The 20,378-nt window shown below is 37.3% G+C and overlaps 1 long non-coding RNA gene across 1 annotated transcript in view; it reads right to left on the bottom strand.

The window, feature by feature from the left end:
- Positions 1-2,815: 2,815 nt before the first annotated feature.
- LOC125497297 (uncharacterized) overlaps positions 2,816-20,378 on the bottom strand; it is a 35,725-nt gene continuing 18,162 nt past the window's right edge. The window contains exons 2-4 of the long non-coding RNA XR_007273927.2: positions 15,636-15,699; positions 5,035-5,144; positions 2,816-3,313 (exon numbers count right to left, since the gene is read on the bottom strand). This is a non-coding gene — a long non-coding RNA (uncharacterized LOC125497297). The remainder of the gene's footprint in view (positions 3,314-5,034; positions 5,145-15,635; positions 15,700-20,378) is intronic.

The following is a 20,378-nucleotide window of genomic DNA, read 5'->3' as shown; positions in this document are numbered from 1 at the left end:
AACTACCTTTTGTATTTTGAGACTCTTGGACTACCAAAAATAACCGCTCAAAGCAGATCTCCTTTCCTTCCATGCGTCTCTTTGGAATTCTTTTTTTTCTTTAAATTGACAAGGGAGAGATTTCTTGCGATTTGTGATATCTTAGTGACTTGAGTAGAATTTCATTTGATTCACTGATTTTTTAACAATTGTCTCATGGGCTTTGTGCCACCCCAACTCAACAATTGGGGGCAAACTGTTATGGCTGAATTTTTTGACAGGATGACATTGACGCGATGACTCTATGACGTAATACCATCTGACGTGATGACAAAGAAGGTGCAACCCGAAGACACAGCGAAGGATGCAAGATTAAGAGCAGTGCATTGAATGGTAACGGTCCAGCTAAATAAGGCAAGAGTATTATAAGCCATAAATTCAGCCGTTAAAAGGGACAACATTAAGACGCTGGAGCGTGAGCATAGAAGATTCCCTATGATTCAAGCGTGAAGATTAATGTAATAATTAGTGAATTTATTTTTGTATTCGTTGGGGAAAAAGCCAAGGAAAAAGAAGGCATATAAAAGAGAGAGAGAGGTCATTGACATGTTTTTTACGCAATATTGTGAGAAAGACATTAGAGTGAACTAAGCATTCTTGTAAACGACGATCAGTCACGAAGAAAGATAGTGAACAATATTAGTTTGGTGGATCTCCAACCACCCGCGGTTTTTTACCCATCTTCATTGGGGTTTTCCGCGTCACCACTTTTGTGTGTTCATCCCCTTTGACTCCCCTTTGCATTCTTTTGTCGCATCGACTTCAGCATCATCTGGTTGACACGTCCCACAAACTTTAATTTCATCATAAGTGATAAATTTTAGCATAAACAAATATGATGTTGGCTGAGCTGCCCCCATCGACTAACACTCGCTTCAACAAGCAATTGCTGACAGTCAGGGATATGACTAATCCATCGTGATGCTCCACGTTGCAGACGTCGTCGTCGTTAAAGGTTATTGCCATTGCTTCGAACTTGCGTTCTTCAGCTGATCTGCAAGATTCTAAAACGGCGGACGAGGGAGTACCCTCTCTTGCTAGCCTTTTGGCTGCGGAATACGATAGTCCACATACATCAGACCCACTAGAAATCACGTTTATTACCTTTACGTGCGTGGGAGACTCAGGTGGGTCGGACTGCGCGGTATTCCTACCGAAGGACGCTTTACCTTTATCGCTCAAGAGGTCTTTAAGGTGCCCCTTATTAAGCATGAACGCGACCTCTCGTCGCAACGCAATGCACTCCTCCGTCTTATGGCCATGGTGATGATGGAACTGACACCACCTTGTTTGATCTTTTTGCGCTTCCGGTCGGTCGCTCTTTTTTGGCCAACGAGCGGGTGCTCCAATTTTGGATAAAGCATTCACGACGCCTCCGACATCGATGGAAAATTCGTAAGAGTCTAGATCGGGGAAGGTCGGCGACTTCGACCTTGCGTCGTTACCTGCATTTTCGACAACGTCAGTAACATTGTTTACCTGGTTTGAGCGGTTATAAGGGTGGCTTCGCCAATTATTCTTCTTAGGGACGAAAGCTTTCCGGTCAGCAGAGGTCTCTGGTGCACGTTGGGTGGATATGATGTTGAGGATGGCATCATCTTCCTCCAATCTCATCTGTGCTAACGCTCGCGACTTGACTTCCTCGAACGTCTGGCATGGGTACTTCGTCAAACGGTTGTATAGCTTTGATCGCAAGATTAATCCTTTCCTAAAACATTCAATAGCAGTCTTAGTATCAAGATCTTTAATGCTAATCATTTCTTTATTAAAGCGATTATAATAATCGCGAACAGATTCTTTAGGTCCTTGAACGACGCCATATAGGTCGCTCGTCTGCTTTTCCAGGCTACGACTTCCTTCGAACTTCTCATAGAACTTATTGACTCGGGGTGGAAAAATTGCCAATGCTTCCTGGCCTGAGAGATCCGAGCCATTTGATAGCGGGACCGGTGAGCGTGGCTCCAAAACACTTGCACATGCAGGCCTCCACCAAACGCCAAGGAATTGACGCTTGCCACATCCGCTGCTTGTACTGTGCGACATGCTCGCCTGGATCGGTTGAACCGTCATAATTAGCAGCGAGGGTAGGCAGATTGAGCTTTTTGGGAAGCACAGCCCTCGCGATCCTTTCGACGAATGGTGACTCTGCATAACCGTCTGGATGCTCCACGATGCTTGGCGTCGGAGCCCCGGGGAGCTGGGACGTGAGCTTCATTAAACGCTTATTCTACTTTTCGATATGGACCATGCGCTTCGCCATGAGATTCGCTTCTCCTTCGCCTTGATCGTTCTCTTCATTGTTTAAGGGATCTTCATCCTCGGGCTCTTCGTCGTTCTCAAGCTCCTCACTATCTGATCTAGAAAGGTTCCCCATGAGAGGGATGTCGTTCACGTTAGCGCGGTGTCGGACCTTCGAAACTTTGGACGACGCTAACTCCTCCTACAATTTCTGGATTCTATCCTACGACGTCGTGAAGTCGGTTGTTAGCCGCTCATTGGCTTGCTTCATTTCGAGAATTTCTGCTCACATCTGTTCGTGTTGTCTCTGCGTTTCCTCAAGGTTAGATGTTTCTACCATTTGATAGATTTTGAACAGTAGATGGTCTGGTTATGCCCCACGGTGGGCGCCAAATTGTTTATGCTAAAATTTATCACTTACGACGAAATTAAAGTTTGGGACGATTTAACCAGATTATGTTTAGGACAATGTGACAAAAGAGTGCAAAGGGGATCAAAGGGGATGAACAAACAAAAATGGTGACAAAAGAGTGCAAAGGGGATCAAAGGGGATTTTAACCCCAATGAAGGTGGGTAAAAACCGCGGGTGGTTGGAGATCCACCAAACTAATATGGTTCACTATCTTTCTTAGTGACTGGCTGTCGTTACAAGAATGTTATTTTCTCTCTAGTGTTCTTCCAATTGTGCTGCGTAAAAAACTTGTCAATGACCTCTCTCTCTCTCTTTTATATGCCTTCTTTTTTCTCTTGGCTTTTTCTCAACGAATACAAAAATGAATTCAATAATTATTACATTAACTTTGGCGCTTCAATCATGGGAGATCTTCTCCATTTACGCTCCAACGTCATGATCCTTGCTCTCTAACGGCTGAATTTATGCCTCATTACACTCCTTCCTTATTTAGCTGGACCGTTACCACTTAACGCTTTGCTCCAATCTCGCGTCCTTCGCTCTATCTTCAAGTCATAATTACTTCGTCATCATGTCATATGGCATCATGTCAGCGAGTTATCACGTCATTGCGTCAGCGTCATTCTGTCAAAAAATTCAGCCATTACAATCATAACAACATGTTCACTATATGAAAAGTAACACAAGAACAACCATACTTAACATAATAATACGTTAAACTACAATCATACAATCATCTAAGTTCCACCTAGCATGATTCTAAGTTCTCTAACGCAATTCTAACAACCTAAGTTCGTCATCTGTCCCCTATCGAACTAGAATAACGCTAATTACCTAGATCGTCGGGAGGAGAGACGATGAGTCTAAAGGGATTTGAAAAATATGCGAGCAATCTAATTCCTCCATAAACGATAATTGTAGCAACAAGTCACTAGGCATTTTCTTCTTGAATGTTGAAAACTCTTATTTCGCACTGCTCTGTTGCGACCATGATTCCCGGTGATCAAAATCTCGGATTCTAAATCTCTCCAGTCAAAGTAAAGAAAAAGATGTTATTAACATTCTGTCTAAATTTGAAGACGGTCCAACGGTTAGATCTCCGGTTATGGTCATTTTAGTGAAGGTGTGACAGGAAAAACCGAGTTGAATAAAACTAGCATTTTTTGCACGCGATGTGTGCTTGAATTTTTTTCAAGACAGAAACTTGATTGTTTTTCAACGTATGTAAAAGTCTGAATTTGAACATCAGACATAAAAAGTATAATTGTTTTTAGTTACAAAATTTAATTGGTTTAGTCTCTATCACTTAAGTCTCTCACCAGTTTTTTTTTTTTTTTTTTTCTTTTCAAAGTTAAATTCTATAAACAAAATATAAATTTTATTGAATTTATGTATGATTTCTAATATGATAATTTTTTAGTTGATTTTGAACTAAGTACACTACTTCATCTATTGTGAAGAAAGTGGACACTTGGATTTCAAGTCAAATTTTTGTGAGTATGTATTGACGTTGTAGTGTATTGGTTTTAAGTTAATTTTTTGGTTTTTGCAAAGTTTACTCATTTGAGTGATTTGTATAATGTAAATTATGCAATTCCATGATTTTAGTTGACTTGTGAGTGATTGTTATAATTTTATTGCAGTATTTTATTTGAATCTCCATTTGAATCTCGATTTGTAATTTAGAAAGGAAAAGGGGTAAAATAGTCTCTTCATTCCGGGACACCACAGCTCCCCCCTTGCGTTATATAATAGAGATCAGAATTTTATGTCAAGGAAAGATGAAGGGTTTAGGAGAATGTTAATGAGGGATTAAATGAGCGGTTACAAGATATTCAAAGGTTAGCTTCATAAGTACCAAAACTCTTCATCTCCACTCCATAATTGCTGATTTTTGGCCAGCACGACATGCCACACGCGATGCAACATTTCATCACTCAAGTCGGTCCAACAATGTTACAAAAATGCTACGCGACAAAACCGGATCCTAAACGCCCAAATGAATAACGAAACTAATATAACAACTTAAAATAAATATATATAATAAATATAACACAGCATATAAATATATATACACATTTTCATAACATGTTCCAAAATAAAATAAATAATAAATTATTTATTTTTATGAGAAAGAAAATACCATTTTAAAATAAACAAACACCAAAAATAAAGGGTTAAAATTACGGGGTGTCACACACACACAAAAAGAAACTCAAAAAAATCCGAAAACCCATTATTAATAGTATAATTTAAGAAAAACCCAGAAAACAATGAATCATTCAACTGCAAACTCTAGTAAACAGAGGAGAGAGAAAACCAAACAAATGAAGAAGAAAACATACCCCATGATATTAACCTTCAAATTGATGCTCAAATCCACAAAAAGCTCATACATCTAAATATATGCATATTCAAGAATCATGAATGTAATAGTTGAAAATTAGCATTTGACCTGCCAAGTTATGAAGAGTAATTGCTAGTTATTTCTCAATCACAATACTAGCAATTCATAAACTAATATCACAATCAAGCAATTTCATAAAATTTGCCTCAATAATGTAAACAATAAATTAACCCTCCAAAAACACAATCCACACATTCAATTCATAAAAAAGAAGATACAAAATCAAAACTAAAATTAAGCAAATTACTCAATAGAGAGAGATAAAAAGAATAATAAGAATAAGAAGATGTGACAAACATAGATTATAATTAGGGAATCGATGAATAAATAATCGAATGCAAGTACATCAATATCAAAAAATTTGAATTACATGAATTAGGTAAAGGACTTCGTACCTGATGATGAATACTTGATGGATAAATTTCCATCAGAACAGAAAATATCAGATTTTTATTTGTAATCAATCGTAGATGATGGGAGGATGAATTTTCGAATTTTTTTCGTCAGTGAAAAGCACTATTCACTCTTCAAGTTGCTGTTAAAAGACTTCGATTTTGCTATTAGTGCTTGGGAAAATCGCAGCCTTTGGTTTCTTTTTAATCAAACAGATGGAATGTATTCTCATATATTAATCTATTCTCACATATCTCTTCATTCTCACCGGATCTCGACTATATATATATATATATATATATATATATATATATATATATATATATATATATATATATAAGTACCTTGTTGTGGTGACATGACTTTCGATAGCCGGGGACACCATCATGTATGTCATCAGACGATGGTCTGATAACATCATTTATGTGGTGTTCGATGTCAATAAGCTTTGCAACCCTCCAACGATCAAGTACTCAAATAAAAGAACAAAAATTAGCAAATAAACCATGCTTAACTATATATTGAAAATAAGGAACAAATATACGAGGAGAAGTCATATCAAATGTACTTGTCACTTGGGTGGTGTCGTCTTTGTTGTCAATATTTTTACCTTTAAAATTTGTTCAACTTTAGTTGGGTAGAACTTCAATTATTGGGGATTAATTTACCTTTCTTGGTGCGTAGTGCATATGGTTAAATAGAGGTGGCCATTGGGCGGGCCAGCCCTGGACCGAACTGAAAAAGATAATGATAATGATAATAGTGATAATAATAATAATAATAATAATAATAATAATAATAATAATAATAATAATAATAATAATAATAATAATAATAATAATAATAATAATGATAATAATGATAATAATAATAATAATAATAATAATAATAATAGTATTAATAATCGTAATAATAATAATAATAATAATAATAATAATAATAATAGTATTAATAATCGTAATAATAATAATAATAATAATAATAATAATAATAATAATAATAATAACAATAAAAATAATAATAATAATAATAATAATAATAATAATAATGATAATAATAATAAAAATTATACCCATAAATCATTCTACTCTATAAATAACCACGACTTATTAAAAAGTAAAATCAATAAGTTAATTGTTAACATGTGACAGACATTAGTAAATTAGTCAACAAACACTTACTAGTCACTAGATAGTTACTTTTTAACAACCATATAGTAACTAACTTTTCGGAAAAAGAAAACCTAAAACTTTCTCTCTAAGAAAGCACCCTGGTTTAGGATAAGGGAAAACGCTATCGTGCACCAAGTTGCTCCCATGGGGAGAAAGAAGAAGGCAACTGTGCCAGAAAATGGCTCGCCGGCGTCGGTACAGCCTATTGAACAATCTAAACAAGCTAAGGAAGCTATAGTAGTTGAGGATCAGGAGAAATTGAATGGAACAATAACTTTGAGTCCTTCTAATGTTACGATGCCAGACTCAATCAAGGCCAATGCTGCTGCAGGAGTTGTTTTTGGAGAAGAAGCAAGACAGAACTGGAAGTCCTTTACAGCTCAGAGTAAAATTTCCGATAGAGGTATGGGATTAAAATTTGTTGCACCCACTGTGGTTGATGGAGTATCTATTGCTAAACTTAAGAAATCTGAGGTAGATAAAATGAATGAAATATGGATGAATGCGGTGATAGTGTATGTTGTTGGCCAAAACCCAACACTTATAGCACTAAAATCATTTATTATGGCTAACTGGAATTTGGGGAATGAACCTCAGATGTTTAAACATGAAGATGGATATTTTATGGTCAAAATGGGTAGCAGAGAAGGTAGGGATGATGTGATTTTTGCAGGCCCTCATCTTTTCTATGGAAAGCCTATGATTGTTAAGCCATGGACAGCAAGTTTTAACTTTCATAATGAAGTGCTGAAGGTAATACCTATCTGGATAAAATTACCCAACCTTCCTTTGAACTGCTGGAGTGAGGATTCACTAAGCAGAATTGGTAGTCTGATAGGGGTCCCCTTATATGCTGATGAATGCACTTCAAAGGCTTTGAGGGTGTCTTTTGCTAGGATTTTGGTGGAGATGGATGTCACTAGTGAGGTGAAGAGAGTGGTGAAAATAGCTGACCCTAATGGTCAGACTACTGTTCAGCAAGTGGTATATGACTGGTTACCAGCTTATTGCAAGAAGTGTAATGCAGTGGGACACAACTGTGAGAATAAGGTCAATAGAGTGCAAAAAATCCCACAAAAACAATGGGTGCAGAAGAAAGATAAAGTGGTTCAGATTCAGGGAGTGAATGAGGCAGAAACTAAGGGTGATTGTGATGCTGAGGGTCCCTCAGTAGCAGTAGATCCTAACTTAGGTGGGGGTCCTGCTATTGAGGTAGATCCTAGCACATTAATCACTCCTACTCAGACACCTGTAGTGACAAAAGAGACTGAGCAAGAGAAGGAAATGGAAGCAGAAGGTGGATGGAAAGTGGTAGCTAGGAAGACTAAGGATAAAGGAAAACAAGCAATGTATGCTTCTAGAATGATTGATTACAGTGCTAATCAGGATCCAGGGAGAACTGGAGGTTCTAAGGGACCAAACCCTTATCTGTCTTAATGATAATGGGATCATGGAATGTTAGGGGTATGAATGACCCTATTAAAATAAAAGAAATTAAGCATTTCCTAGCTGAGAAGAAAATTACAGTATGCATTTTGCTGGAGACTAGAGTTAGAGGGACAGATGTGATAAAAGTGCAGAGAAAGTTGGGAGGTTACTGGAGTTGGTGTTGTAATTATACATCTTCCCCTAGAGGAAGGATGTGGGTGGGTTGGCAAGCTACTGAGGTTCAGTTGAGAGTGGTGAAGCAATCAGAACAGGTTATGGTTTCTGAGGTTACTAGTTTAGACACAACTATGGACTTTACCTTAGTTAGTGTGTATGGGCTGCATACTATAAATGATAGGAAGAGTCTATGGAGTGAACTATTGGAGGTGATAGGCAATTGTGATAAACCTTGCATTATTATTGGTGATTTTAATGCAGTATATCAGGTGGATGATAGAATAAATGGAGCCATGGTGAGTGAGGCTGAAACTAAAGATATGGAAGATTTTGTTCTGGGAGGGAATGTCATTGAAGCACCAAGTATGGGTTTTTATTATTCCTGGAATAATAAAGGTACCGGGAATAATAGAATTGCTAGTAGAATAGATAGAGCATTTGTGAATGCTCACTGGATGGTTAAATTCCCTGATGTGAAAGTTAATTACCTCCCCAATGGAATTTCAGACCATTCTCCTTTGATTCTAGACTTGGAAGCTTCTAGAGAGGAAAGCAGTAGGCCTTTCAGGTTTAATAATATATTGTGTGAGCATAAGGATTTTGAAGAGACGGTGAGGAATGCTTGGAGAGAAGGGCATGAGAGGTACAAAATGAAGCTTGTTTGGAATAATCTAAAGAGGGTGAAGGGGGCTCTCAAGAATCTTCACTCTAATCATTACTCTCAAGCACACTTGAAGGTGGAGGATTATAGAAGGAAGCTTGCTGCTATTCAGACTTTACCTCAAATACATCATGATGAGAGGGTTCAGCAGGAAGAAAAAGAATGTGGTGAACAGCTGAGATATTGGTCTAGAATTGATGAAAGTATTTTAAGACAAAAATCTAGAATAACTTGGTTAAAGGAAGGTGATTCCAACTCCAACCTATTCTTCACTGCAATGAAGATAAGAAGAGCAAGGAATAAAATGTCTCTTCTTTATATAGAGAATGATGTGCTTCTGAATAGCAAAGGTGATATTCAACAGGAGCTGGTGGGCTTCTATGAGAAATTATTGGGTACTTGTGCTAGAGAATTACTAGTATTGATCTCCCAACAGTTAGAGATGGTGCTAAGCTGAGTTCTGGAGCCCAAGAGATTCTAAATCAGCCTGTGAGTTCACAAGAAATTGAGAGAGCTTTGTGGGATATTGAGGATTCCAAAGCCCCGGGAATGGATGGTTTTAATGCCCTATTTTTTAAAAAAAGCTGGAGAGTCATTAAACATGATGTTATTGCAGCTGTGCTAGAATTTTTTCAAAATGATCATCTTCATGGTCCTGTAAACATAACTGCAGTTACTCTGGTGCCCAAGAAAGCAAATGCAAGATATGCCAAAGATTATAGGCCTATAGCTTGCTGTACCACTTTGTATAAAATCATCTCCAAGGTTATCACTCACAGGCTTCATCAGGTAATTGGGGAGGTGATCAGCCAAGCTCAATCTGGGTTTTATCCTGGAAGACATATAGCAGATAATATTATACTAGCTACAGAGCTAATCAGAGGATATGGGAGAGCTCACATCTCACCTAGATGTGTTATCAAGGTGGACATTAGGAAACCCTATGATTCTGTGGAATGCACTTTCCTAGAAAGCATGCTTTCGGAGCTAGGCTTCCCTCATAAGTGCATTAGATGGATAATGGCTTGTGTGCACAGTGCATCGTCTTATTCATTGCTCATTAATTCCCTACTAAGCCATTTAAAGCTAAAAAAGGCATAAGACAGGGAGATCCCCTCTCTCCCTTCTTGTTTGCCATATGTATGGAATATTTGAGTAGGTGTTTGAGAAGGCTTAAGTTGAACCCTGACTTTAATTTTCACCCTAAGTGTGAAAAAATCCATCTCACCCACCTTATGTTTGCAGATGATTTGTTACTTTTTGCAAGAGCAGATATGAGTTCCATTGTTAAAATCATGGTAGCCTTCCAAAGCTTCTCACAGGTGTCAGGGCTAGAAGCAAGTGTGGATAAGAGTTGTATGTATGTGGCTCGAGTTTCTCAGGATGAAGCAGCATTATTGGCAGAAGCTGTGCATCTACCAGTGGGGGAACTACCTTTTAAGTACTTGGGGATTCCTCTCACTTCTAGGAAGTTGTCTTTTGTCCAATGCAAACCTCTGATTGAGAAGATAACTGAAAGAGCACAAAGCTGGATGGCTCATCTCCTTTCATATGCAGGAAGGCTGCAGCTGATCAGAGCAATCTTGAGTAGTATGCAGAACTACTGGGCCCATATTTTTCCTCTTTCTAAAAAAGTAATTAAAGCTGTGGAAAGAATTTGTTGTAGATTCTTGTGGACAGGTGAGACTAATCCTACTCACAAAGCTCCTGTTGCTTGGGCTCAATTTTATAAACCTAAGAAAGCAGGTGGCTGGAACTTGATTGACATGAAGATCTGGAATAAGGCTGCTATTTTGAAATTGCTTTGGGCGTTGGCTTTCAAAACTGATAAACTTTGGGTGAGATGGGTAAACGCCTACTACATCAAAAGAGGGGACATTTATAGTGATACTATTACTAGTAACACTTATTGGCTTCTTAGGAAAATCATTGATAGTAGAGAAGTATTGACTGATATAGGAGGCTGGGATAATATCTTGAAGCAGGGAAAATACAGCATCAAATCTGTTTATAGGATGCTGGTGGGGAATGAAGAAACAGTGGATTGGAGGAGAATTATTAGCAATAACAAGGCCACTCCAAAGAGTAAGTTTATACTATGGATGGCAATCCAGATTAGACTCTACACTACTGATAGATTACAACAGTGGAACATTCAGTGTAACAGGATTTGTTACCTTTGTGAGAAAGAGTTAGAGTCAGCAAACCATCTGTTTTTCCAATGTGAGTATGCTGATCAAGTGTGGAGGCCTTTGCTCCAGCTTCTGGGGATCAACAGACGTGGTCAAGGGTTCCAAGAGGAGAAAATTATAGCTGCAGCTAAAGCTCACAGCAGGAGTCACAAAGCTCAAATATATGTTAGCTTATTTACAGAGGCAATATATATGATTTGGCTACAGAGAAAGTTTTTAGTGGTAATTGCTTAACAGCAAGACAAACCATGAGAGAAATTGTCTTTAAAGTTGCTGGGAGATGTGATAGTAGAGACAGAAGTATGTTAATCTTATAAAATATAGTTTTGGTGGTCTCTTTCCCTCTAGTTGTTGGGAAAGTTTGATTCTAGTTTGTTATCACCTTTTTTTGGTAGCCAATAATAACTTTGAATTGCCAAAAAAAAAAAAAAAAAAAAAAAAAACAACCATATAGTAACTTAACGCTTAGTTACACCCTTGTCTTTATAAGATTATTAAAGTTAATTGTCTTTATGTTATACTATAGTTGAATAATAGTACTTCCTCCGTTTTTTTTAGATGTTACACTTTCTATTTTAGGAAATTTTAAATTAGATGTTACACTTTTATTTTGGGTAATAACTTATCTCTATCTCTCTCCTATCACATGTTCACATGGGACCCTTTTGTTTTTCATTATCTCTATCTCTCTCCTCTCCAAAAATCATCTAGGAGTCCGTGATTTGAAAAGTGTAACATCTAATAAAAAACGGAGGAAGTATTATGTTTATGATCTTCTCTTAACTTTGTATATATATGTGACTATAAACAAAATAATTCACCAGTATGCTTAAACATTTTAGTACTACATTGCACTAGTAGAATAAATGGTTATTGTTGCGGTCATTAAGTGGCCTATTGCGGTGGTTTTGGCCGCGCAACAATAGGTAAATAATATATTGTTGCAGTTTTTGACCGCATCAATATTTCAACGAATTGCTGCGGTTTTGGCTAGAAACGCAGCAATAGCTTGACCTATTGCTGCAGTTATTGCCCAAAACCGAAGCAATAGGTCATGGTATAGGTAAAAAAAAAATTTGCATTTCCCAATTAAATTTTAAAGACCAAAACCATGCAACTAACCCATCCACTATTCACCAAATTTGCAGACAAATTAAAGATGAAATGACATGAATCTCATTAATATATATAGATAAAAAAAATAGTTACATAAATAATACAAAAGATGAAAAAGTAAAATGAAAAAAACAACTATTACAATTTAATGACTAATTACAAAAATAATTATAATAAAAACTAAAAATATATTAGAAAATAAAGAAACTGATCTAAAAAACGAAAAAAAGATAAAAAAAAGTCTTAAAACAAAAAATAAAATAAAAATCCTAAAACAAAATATATTAAAAAATGAAAGATTTTATTTTACCCCCAAGGCGTTCATATATGTTGTATAATAATGTTAATAAACATAATAATAGTTTATATAAATGACTCTATTATTATATTACAAGAATGATAATCAATTTGTAAATTTGTGGGTAGTGATGATGCTATTACAACCACAACAACAACAACCACCACAACCACAACCACCACAACAACAACCACAACCACAACCACCACCACAACCACAACCACAACCACAACCACAACAACAACAACAACAACAACCACAACAACCACAACAACCACAACCACCACCACAACAACAACAGAGTTTGTTATAACATATAGAGAGGTTTGTTAAATTACTATGTCGTTTTGCATATTAATAAGACCTTAATTGACTAATGATTACCTATTAACAAGATCTTGATATGAAGCCTATAAGTATTGATAAAAAAAACCTATGGCTTACACCTTATTGTTACAATAACACATCAATATATGTATACTGTTATACTATTGATAATATATTATTGAGCAAGTAACAATTGTATGAGTAATATTTGAAGAACAACAAGTATAGTTTCATAGTAATAAAATTAGAGCAATATAACCAGTATAACTATTTTCCGATTTGCATTTAGGCTTATTAAGATATTCAAGATAATATTTCTAGTATATGTTATTTTATTGGTTTATCTATTTAATTTAATATGTATCTTTGTTATTCCCTAATTGATTTACAGATAAATGAGGCAATGAAATATGTGACACAAGCAAATATCGATTAAAAAAATGATGTAAATTATCAAAAAATTTAATTACTACTTGAAATAAATATAATTATTGTTTGAAATTGATTTATAAGTAATGAGATTTGGGGTTTAGGGATTTGGAGCATGGGGTTTAGTTACATTAGCTAATAATTTGGTAGGATTATTTGTTTTCTTAAGGCAAAATCCTACACCATCTAGTGAGCAAAATCTAAATCCTTAGATCATCTCAATCAAGGGCACACAAGAAAACAACATAAGACGCACGTGTATGGGTATACCCAAGTACCTTAGCGGCCACACATAAAGTGTCCACGAGCATGGTACAGGACGCGAGCATGATAAAGACATTCATAGCTCCACCAAAGTCAGTTCATCCCCAAAGACAGGCAATGTTGGCGGACGCCTAACAAGACAAAAGTAAGGGAATCTTCCCACCTGTCAAGTGCGTCACAGCCCTACACGTGTTGAAGGATTACACGCCCTGTCAGAGGAATAGTACTTCTATAAATACCCCACTAGTACTATTCTGCGGGTACATTCTCTCACACACTAAAAATAGCTTATCTTTCTCTCTCTAATTTCTCTCTCTAAATCCCAGTGGGACCATTACTGACTTGAGCGTCGGAGGGGGTTTCCTCACAACCACCCCGAGGGTAGCTCACATTTGCGTATTGTGTAGTCACACAGTAAGGACGTCACTTTACTTCTTTGGTGGACTCTACTGAGGATGTCAAACATTTCAACACCGAAACAATTTGGCACTAGAAGGAGGGGACTTCCTATCATTTCAGGGAAACAGTTATCGGTGACACAAATAATACCGGTCATGGTACCCAGGAAATGGACGTCGGTCAGACATCATCGCAGCCAGTTATCACTGGGGCGATAGGAAACCCGCAGTTCAATTATCGGACGCCTGAAGAGCAAACTCCGAACAGTAACATACCTACTAACTTGGCTCAGCTGAGTCAATTCTCTCCTGAATAGTTACAAACTGTAGCGTCCTTTATACAGATGTTAACTGGTAATCCGCAACAGAGCACTCCACCCGATCAACAGCTTGGTGGAACCCGTAAGCGACCACTGGCTACGGCCGGTGGGAACGCTGACGGCACCCCACTCTGAAAGATGCAATCCTTGGGTAAAGAAGGACGTGAGATGGGGAAGAGGATAGACCGGTCTGACTATGAGGAAGCGATTTTGGAGACAGAGGAGTTGTACCATTCTGAAGAGGAGACTCAGGGTTACTCCCGCTGTGAGTACAGTGCCACCGGTGCTAATAACTACTCGGCAGGGGGTCACCTTCTTAGCCTAAGCTCTCTCCCTTCACTCCCGAAATATTGAACCATCCCATGACGAGAATCAAGGTGCCGTCCTCTAAGTATGACGGCACCTCTGATCCCAATGATTATGTGGCGGCTTATGAAGGCCATTTGTTCCTTTACACGCAGGTGGACGCCATCTGGTGCAAGGTCTTCCCGTCCACTCTGACCGGGATAGCTCAGACGTGGTTTAAAAGTCTCAAACCAGGTAGCATCTCTAGCTTATCTCAGCTGTCATCCACATTCAGTACACACTTTGTAAGCAATAGGCGCTGTGAGCGTACTACTGGAGAATTACTTTATGTCAAGCAAGGTGAAAATGAAAGGTTACCTCAACTCTATAACAATTATACTAAACTCTATAACAATTATACGAAACCCCCAATCATCATTATGTTCATAAGAAAAGCTATGGCACGCTCACCATAACCCCAACCCTTATGTCCAACTCCAGACGTGCACCAGTCTAAAGTCTATAACCTATTCTCGTTTCACTTTACGTTGAATATATTTTATTACTTGTGTTGACACAACAAACAAGCAACACATAACTAATACTCAAACAATCATAACAGAATCTCTTTTTATTTTCAAATTATTAAGTGTTCACAACTTATCAATCAAGACTCCTTTAACTTCCTTTTTATACTTTACTAACTTACTTGTTGAACCTAGCCAACAATAAACTTTACCTTTATATAGGTATAACTTGTCACTTACCAAATAAGATCCACGGTCCTTATAAGATAATAACAATACTCAAGAATCCATGTAAAACATGATTCACTCTAACTTACATTAATTCACTCACGAATTAATAAATAAACTTGACTTATCCTGCTTGCATCAATCTTCCATACAAACATTTATAATCATAAACACTTCTAGTTTACATGTAGCACACACACATACATGTAAAACAATTCCAGTAATCATATATATGAACAAATAGAGTCCTATACATGATACTAATAAATAAAATACTCTTAGAACATGCTTCTAAATCACATAGCACGTAAACGATGTACGTACCTTGTATAAACAAATCGGTAGGCCACTTTTACTCACTAAAAGTCTCCTACTACGAAATCTCCGCCTAGAAAATAAAATAATGAAAATAAATATCTTGAACTAAAATTTACAGCAACTTTAAAACGATCAAAACCCCTTAAACGTGTTTTAAAATCGTTTTTACGTACCAAACTTTCGTTATTTTTAATCCCTAGTATAGGCAACTATTCTAGGAATTAAAAATCATTTAAAACTCTTAAAATACTTGCTTTCTGAAATTACAGCATTTATAAAATTTAACAAATCTTCTGAATATATATTCAATACATATAAAATTATATACTAAACTTTATATATAGTTTCTAGTAATTAAAAACCCTAAAAACTATAAATTTCATGATAAAAACTAAAATAAACTTAACATATAAAATCTGAAATTGATTATAATAATAAACATAATAACCGAAATATATTTAGGCATATAAAATAGTAATTTAAATCATAAACATGCTAATTATTAATAAAATAACATAAAAACTAGTACTTTAATGGAATCTTAGAGAGGAAAAAAGAAAAACAACCACAACAATGACGAGGAAGGGCGCCGGACAGCAGCAGCCACAGCAGGGGCCGGCGGTTAGTCGGTTCTTAGCTCAAAAAAAGATTTGTGACATTTCTTGTTCAACAAGAAACGTTACTTGAAGAAGAAGAAACAAACTTTTGAGAGAAAACTTGAAGAAACAACGCACAAGGAGGAGAGAGTGAATGCCGAGTGGAGAGAGGAAGAATGACGTGAGAAGAGGAGAAAATAAAGTGTGTAGGGTAAAATAATTGGGTTTTTAGGATATTTATATAAAGGCTTGTACTTGTGGGCTTAGGAAAAGAGATTTTAATTAATGAACCTTGATGACTAATAAGATGGGCTATCTAAAACTTTAGTCATCAAATTACTCTTTCCCTTTTTATCACTTTTGGGGTTTCGATTCCATTAACTACCTTTTCAATATACTTTTAGTATTCAAAACTCTTATTAAAACATGCTTAATTAAAATATTTCAAATTTTATTAAGCTATGAAAAATAATTTCAGTTGACTTTTAAAATAGTCAACCCTTTTTAAAAGTCCAATCATTTTCCAAACTCATTTGGATTTAAATATAACTACATAAATACTTTAATATATTCATGAAAATTCTTTAGAATTGTGGGGGATTACAGCCCATCACTCGACACTTCAACGTCGAGCGGCAGCACAACGATAAATTAAGGAAGCAAAAGGATAGGCTCCCTCCCAGGAGTCCACCAACAACAATCATAATGTGAACAATCACGCTCGGTCGTTAGAAGAAATCCCAACCAACTTATTCAAAAATGGCTAAGAATCATCTATTGTGCACTACTCGAAATTCGAGTAGAGGCATTCCAGGGAAAAAGACCTCCTCAGGCTCATTAGCCTCCCGAGTCGAGAATTTCTCCCATGGACCCCCCTCGATCGTGAGAGGAGTGCCCCAACTAGCTTAGCTAAAAAATGGCTAAGTATCGCTTATTAGGACCTACTCGGCATCCGAGTAGCGTCGTTCCGACAAAAGAGACCTGCTCGAGCAGCTTGAGGCTTATTAGCCCTCCCGAGTCGAGAAATTTTCCGCTAACAACTCCTCGGGAAGCATGGGGTCCCTTTAGCCTCCCCGAGTCGAGAACATCTCCGGAAGACAATTACCCTCTCGGCCTCAACAAGGGGCTCAACACTTAGCCTATATTTGGCTAAGTATCTTAACACTCAACTCGGGATTACTATGGAGGGCTTATGGGCCCCCGAGTTGGTGCATTACCCTTCTCGACCTTGCCAAGGGGCTCAATACCCAACTCGGGATCCCCATGGAGGGCTCATTAACCCCGGGTTAGTGCATTACCCTTCTCGGCCTTGCCAGGGTGAAAAATACTTAGCCAAAATTTGCTAAGTATGTCATCACCCTTCTCGATTCGGAAAAGTATGTAACTCGAAAAAGAAAGAAGATCGACTTGGAAAAAACACCTCGGTCGCCCTCCTAGCCAGTTCGTTGCCTAACTTAGCTCGGTAGCCACACATATATACCCCTTGGGAAATATGGGGCTCCTTCTCCTCCAACTCGGGATACTTGGCAATCAGACCAATCGGATCGGACTCGGATCAAATTATATTCGGACCGGCTTCGGATCAGACCGAATTTCGAATTATGTTTCGGATCATCATCGGATGGAGATGCTTTTCAAATCGGACGGTTGTGGATCAGATGATGGGTTGTCTCATCTTTATTATGTATGGAGTTGTTACTCCTTTGGTCTGATGGTTTCTTTGACTATGTGTTTTGTTATGTATATATGGAACTGTCACTCTCCGTACTTTCTAAAAGTATACATAACTAATTTGCATAGTAAGAACTTGTGCCAAAGAGGACTTGTGATGATCATTTTTTTTCAAATGCGTCAATTTCGGGTACTTCGAATCGAAGCCTAATGGAAGCCAATAATTTCTGATCAATTTGAAATGGTGTTACCTTGGATCGGATTGATTTTAGATCGGGCAAGATCATATCAGATCATTCGAATTTCAAATGAGTTTCAGATCAAGATTGTTGCGGACCGGATAAGGTCATTCCGGATTCGGACCAAGGTTCGGACCGTCTAGTTCGGACCCAGGTCGGATCACAGAGCGGATATTTGAGAGCGGATTTTTGGATCAGAACCAAATTTGCCAGGTCTAGTCCAATTCAGTGACCAAGCAAGATCAAATAGACAACGTTGTGTCCATCGCTCGGGGATGTCATCTCGGTTCCCACATGAGGCTCACCTAGGTCAGCCTCGGAAAACATAACATTTGGGGCTCTCGCAGGAATATTACTCGGTTTTACCTATACGCAACAATATAGCACGCAAAAAGAAAAGAAAAAATATAAAATAACCATATTGCTGCGGTTTTCGACAGAAACCGCAACAATATTGTTTCAACGGAAAAATGTTTGAAAAAAAGTTGACATTTGACCAGACATTGTAATATCCTAAAAATCTTAAACATATTTAAGTGAATAATTAACATAATAATGTAGTTAGAGTATATTTTATTTTATTCATTCCACTAATTAAGCAACGTATAATAAAAATGATTATAAAATTTTAACATAAAAATTTACCAACTTAAATTATGACGATAATTTATAATTTACAATTTCATGAGTGAAACAAGAAGGCTATTAAAGTGATAATTCACTTAAAGTACAAAATGTTAACATTTCACCCAAAATGTCATCAAGCCACGTTTGAAGGTGTTAGTGTGGAAAATTTTCTGATTTTTGGTTGGGAAACAAAAAGGGCAAAAGAAAAAGAGAAGCCATGGTCAATTCCCCCATTTAATTTGCCTTCTTCCTCACCTTTTCATGGCCATTTGGCACTCATGCAATCATCACTCTCTTCTTCTTCTTCAGTTAAATCTATTACCAATCCTCACAATTGCTTCTTCAAGTTAACAAAATCAGATTACTTACTTCACCATCCTCCTCCCAACCACTGATTTTAACTCCCAAATTTCCACTATAAATAGCCATGGAAGTTCAACATCAAGAACACAACAACAACCTTCATCATCTCTTCTCCCTCTAATCTGAAATTCAGTCAATAATCGCCGGGAAATTGTAACTAAAAGAAAAGAAAAGAGAAAACCCCAAATCCATAATCCCTCTCCTCTGTTTCGGACCCCACACAACCGACCACCGCGGCCACCGCGCGCGCCACCTGTGCCGCGATCGGTCCCGCCCTCACCTTGTCGTCGCTCGCCGGCCGCCTCGCACGTCACTCGCCGGAGACCGCCGCGCCAGCACCCTCACATTCTCTCTCTCTCCCCTTCGCACTCTCTCGCTCCTCTTCTCTTCGCCCGACGCTGCTGCACGCGCAGCACCGCCGACGGGTCGCGCTCGCCGAACCACCGGATACCACCGCCGGAGATTTCTGCTGCTCGCCGTCGACCACCGAAGCCGGCGTCCACCTCAGTCGCGATTCGTCCTCCCTGCTCCTAGTAGTAGAGGTGATGCTCATCTCCTTTTTATTTCTGATTTATTAAAACCAAGCCCAAGTCTAAATTCCTTTTGTTAATTATAATAGTTTTGGGCCAAGAATAGTTCAATTAGAACCTAAACTAAGTAATTTAAAACTGAATCCTTGTTGTTGGACTTAGATGTAGTTTGAGTTTGTTTTTGGACTTATTAAGTTATATTAGTGGACTGATTTATATTAGTTGAACCAACTCAATTAAATTGTTGCATGTTTATTAATTGGGCCAAATCTGATTTTTGATGGTGTTAGTCAAACTACTTACTAATGGTTAGGCTAATGGAGTTAAATGAAACTGATTTAGTGCTTTATTAAGCCATGTTAGTTTAAATTATTAAGTCAATCATAATAATGGGCTTATAATCTGATTTACTTAGTTAAATCATTTAAGTTAATCTTGTTGCTTTAATATATTGAGCTTTAGTGGGCTGATTTAGTTAGTTTTACTAAACCACCTAACTTATTTACTAAAATCTATTATTGGGTTATAATTCATGATTTCTAAACTAGTTGAGTTGTTTAAAACTAATTAAAAACTAATTCATTAAGCTTATTGTTATAATTAAGTTTAAGTTATGAATACTTCACTAATCCTTAAGTTCGCTTATAATAATTAGTTACTTGACTTGTTAGTTTTAAATGACTAAATAACATTAAAATAATGTTAATGGATCTATTATAACTT

This window comes from Beta vulgaris, chromosome 5 (genome assembly GCF_026745355.1).
Source record: "Beta vulgaris subsp. vulgaris cultivar EL10 chromosome 5, EL10.2, whole genome shotgun sequence".
Classification (NCBI taxonomy): Eukaryota; Viridiplantae; Streptophyta; class Magnoliopsida; order Caryophyllales; family Amaranthaceae; genus Beta; species Beta vulgaris.
The sequence above is the reverse complement of the archived record's forward strand: the minus strand, read 5'-3'. Positions and strand labels throughout refer to the sequence as shown.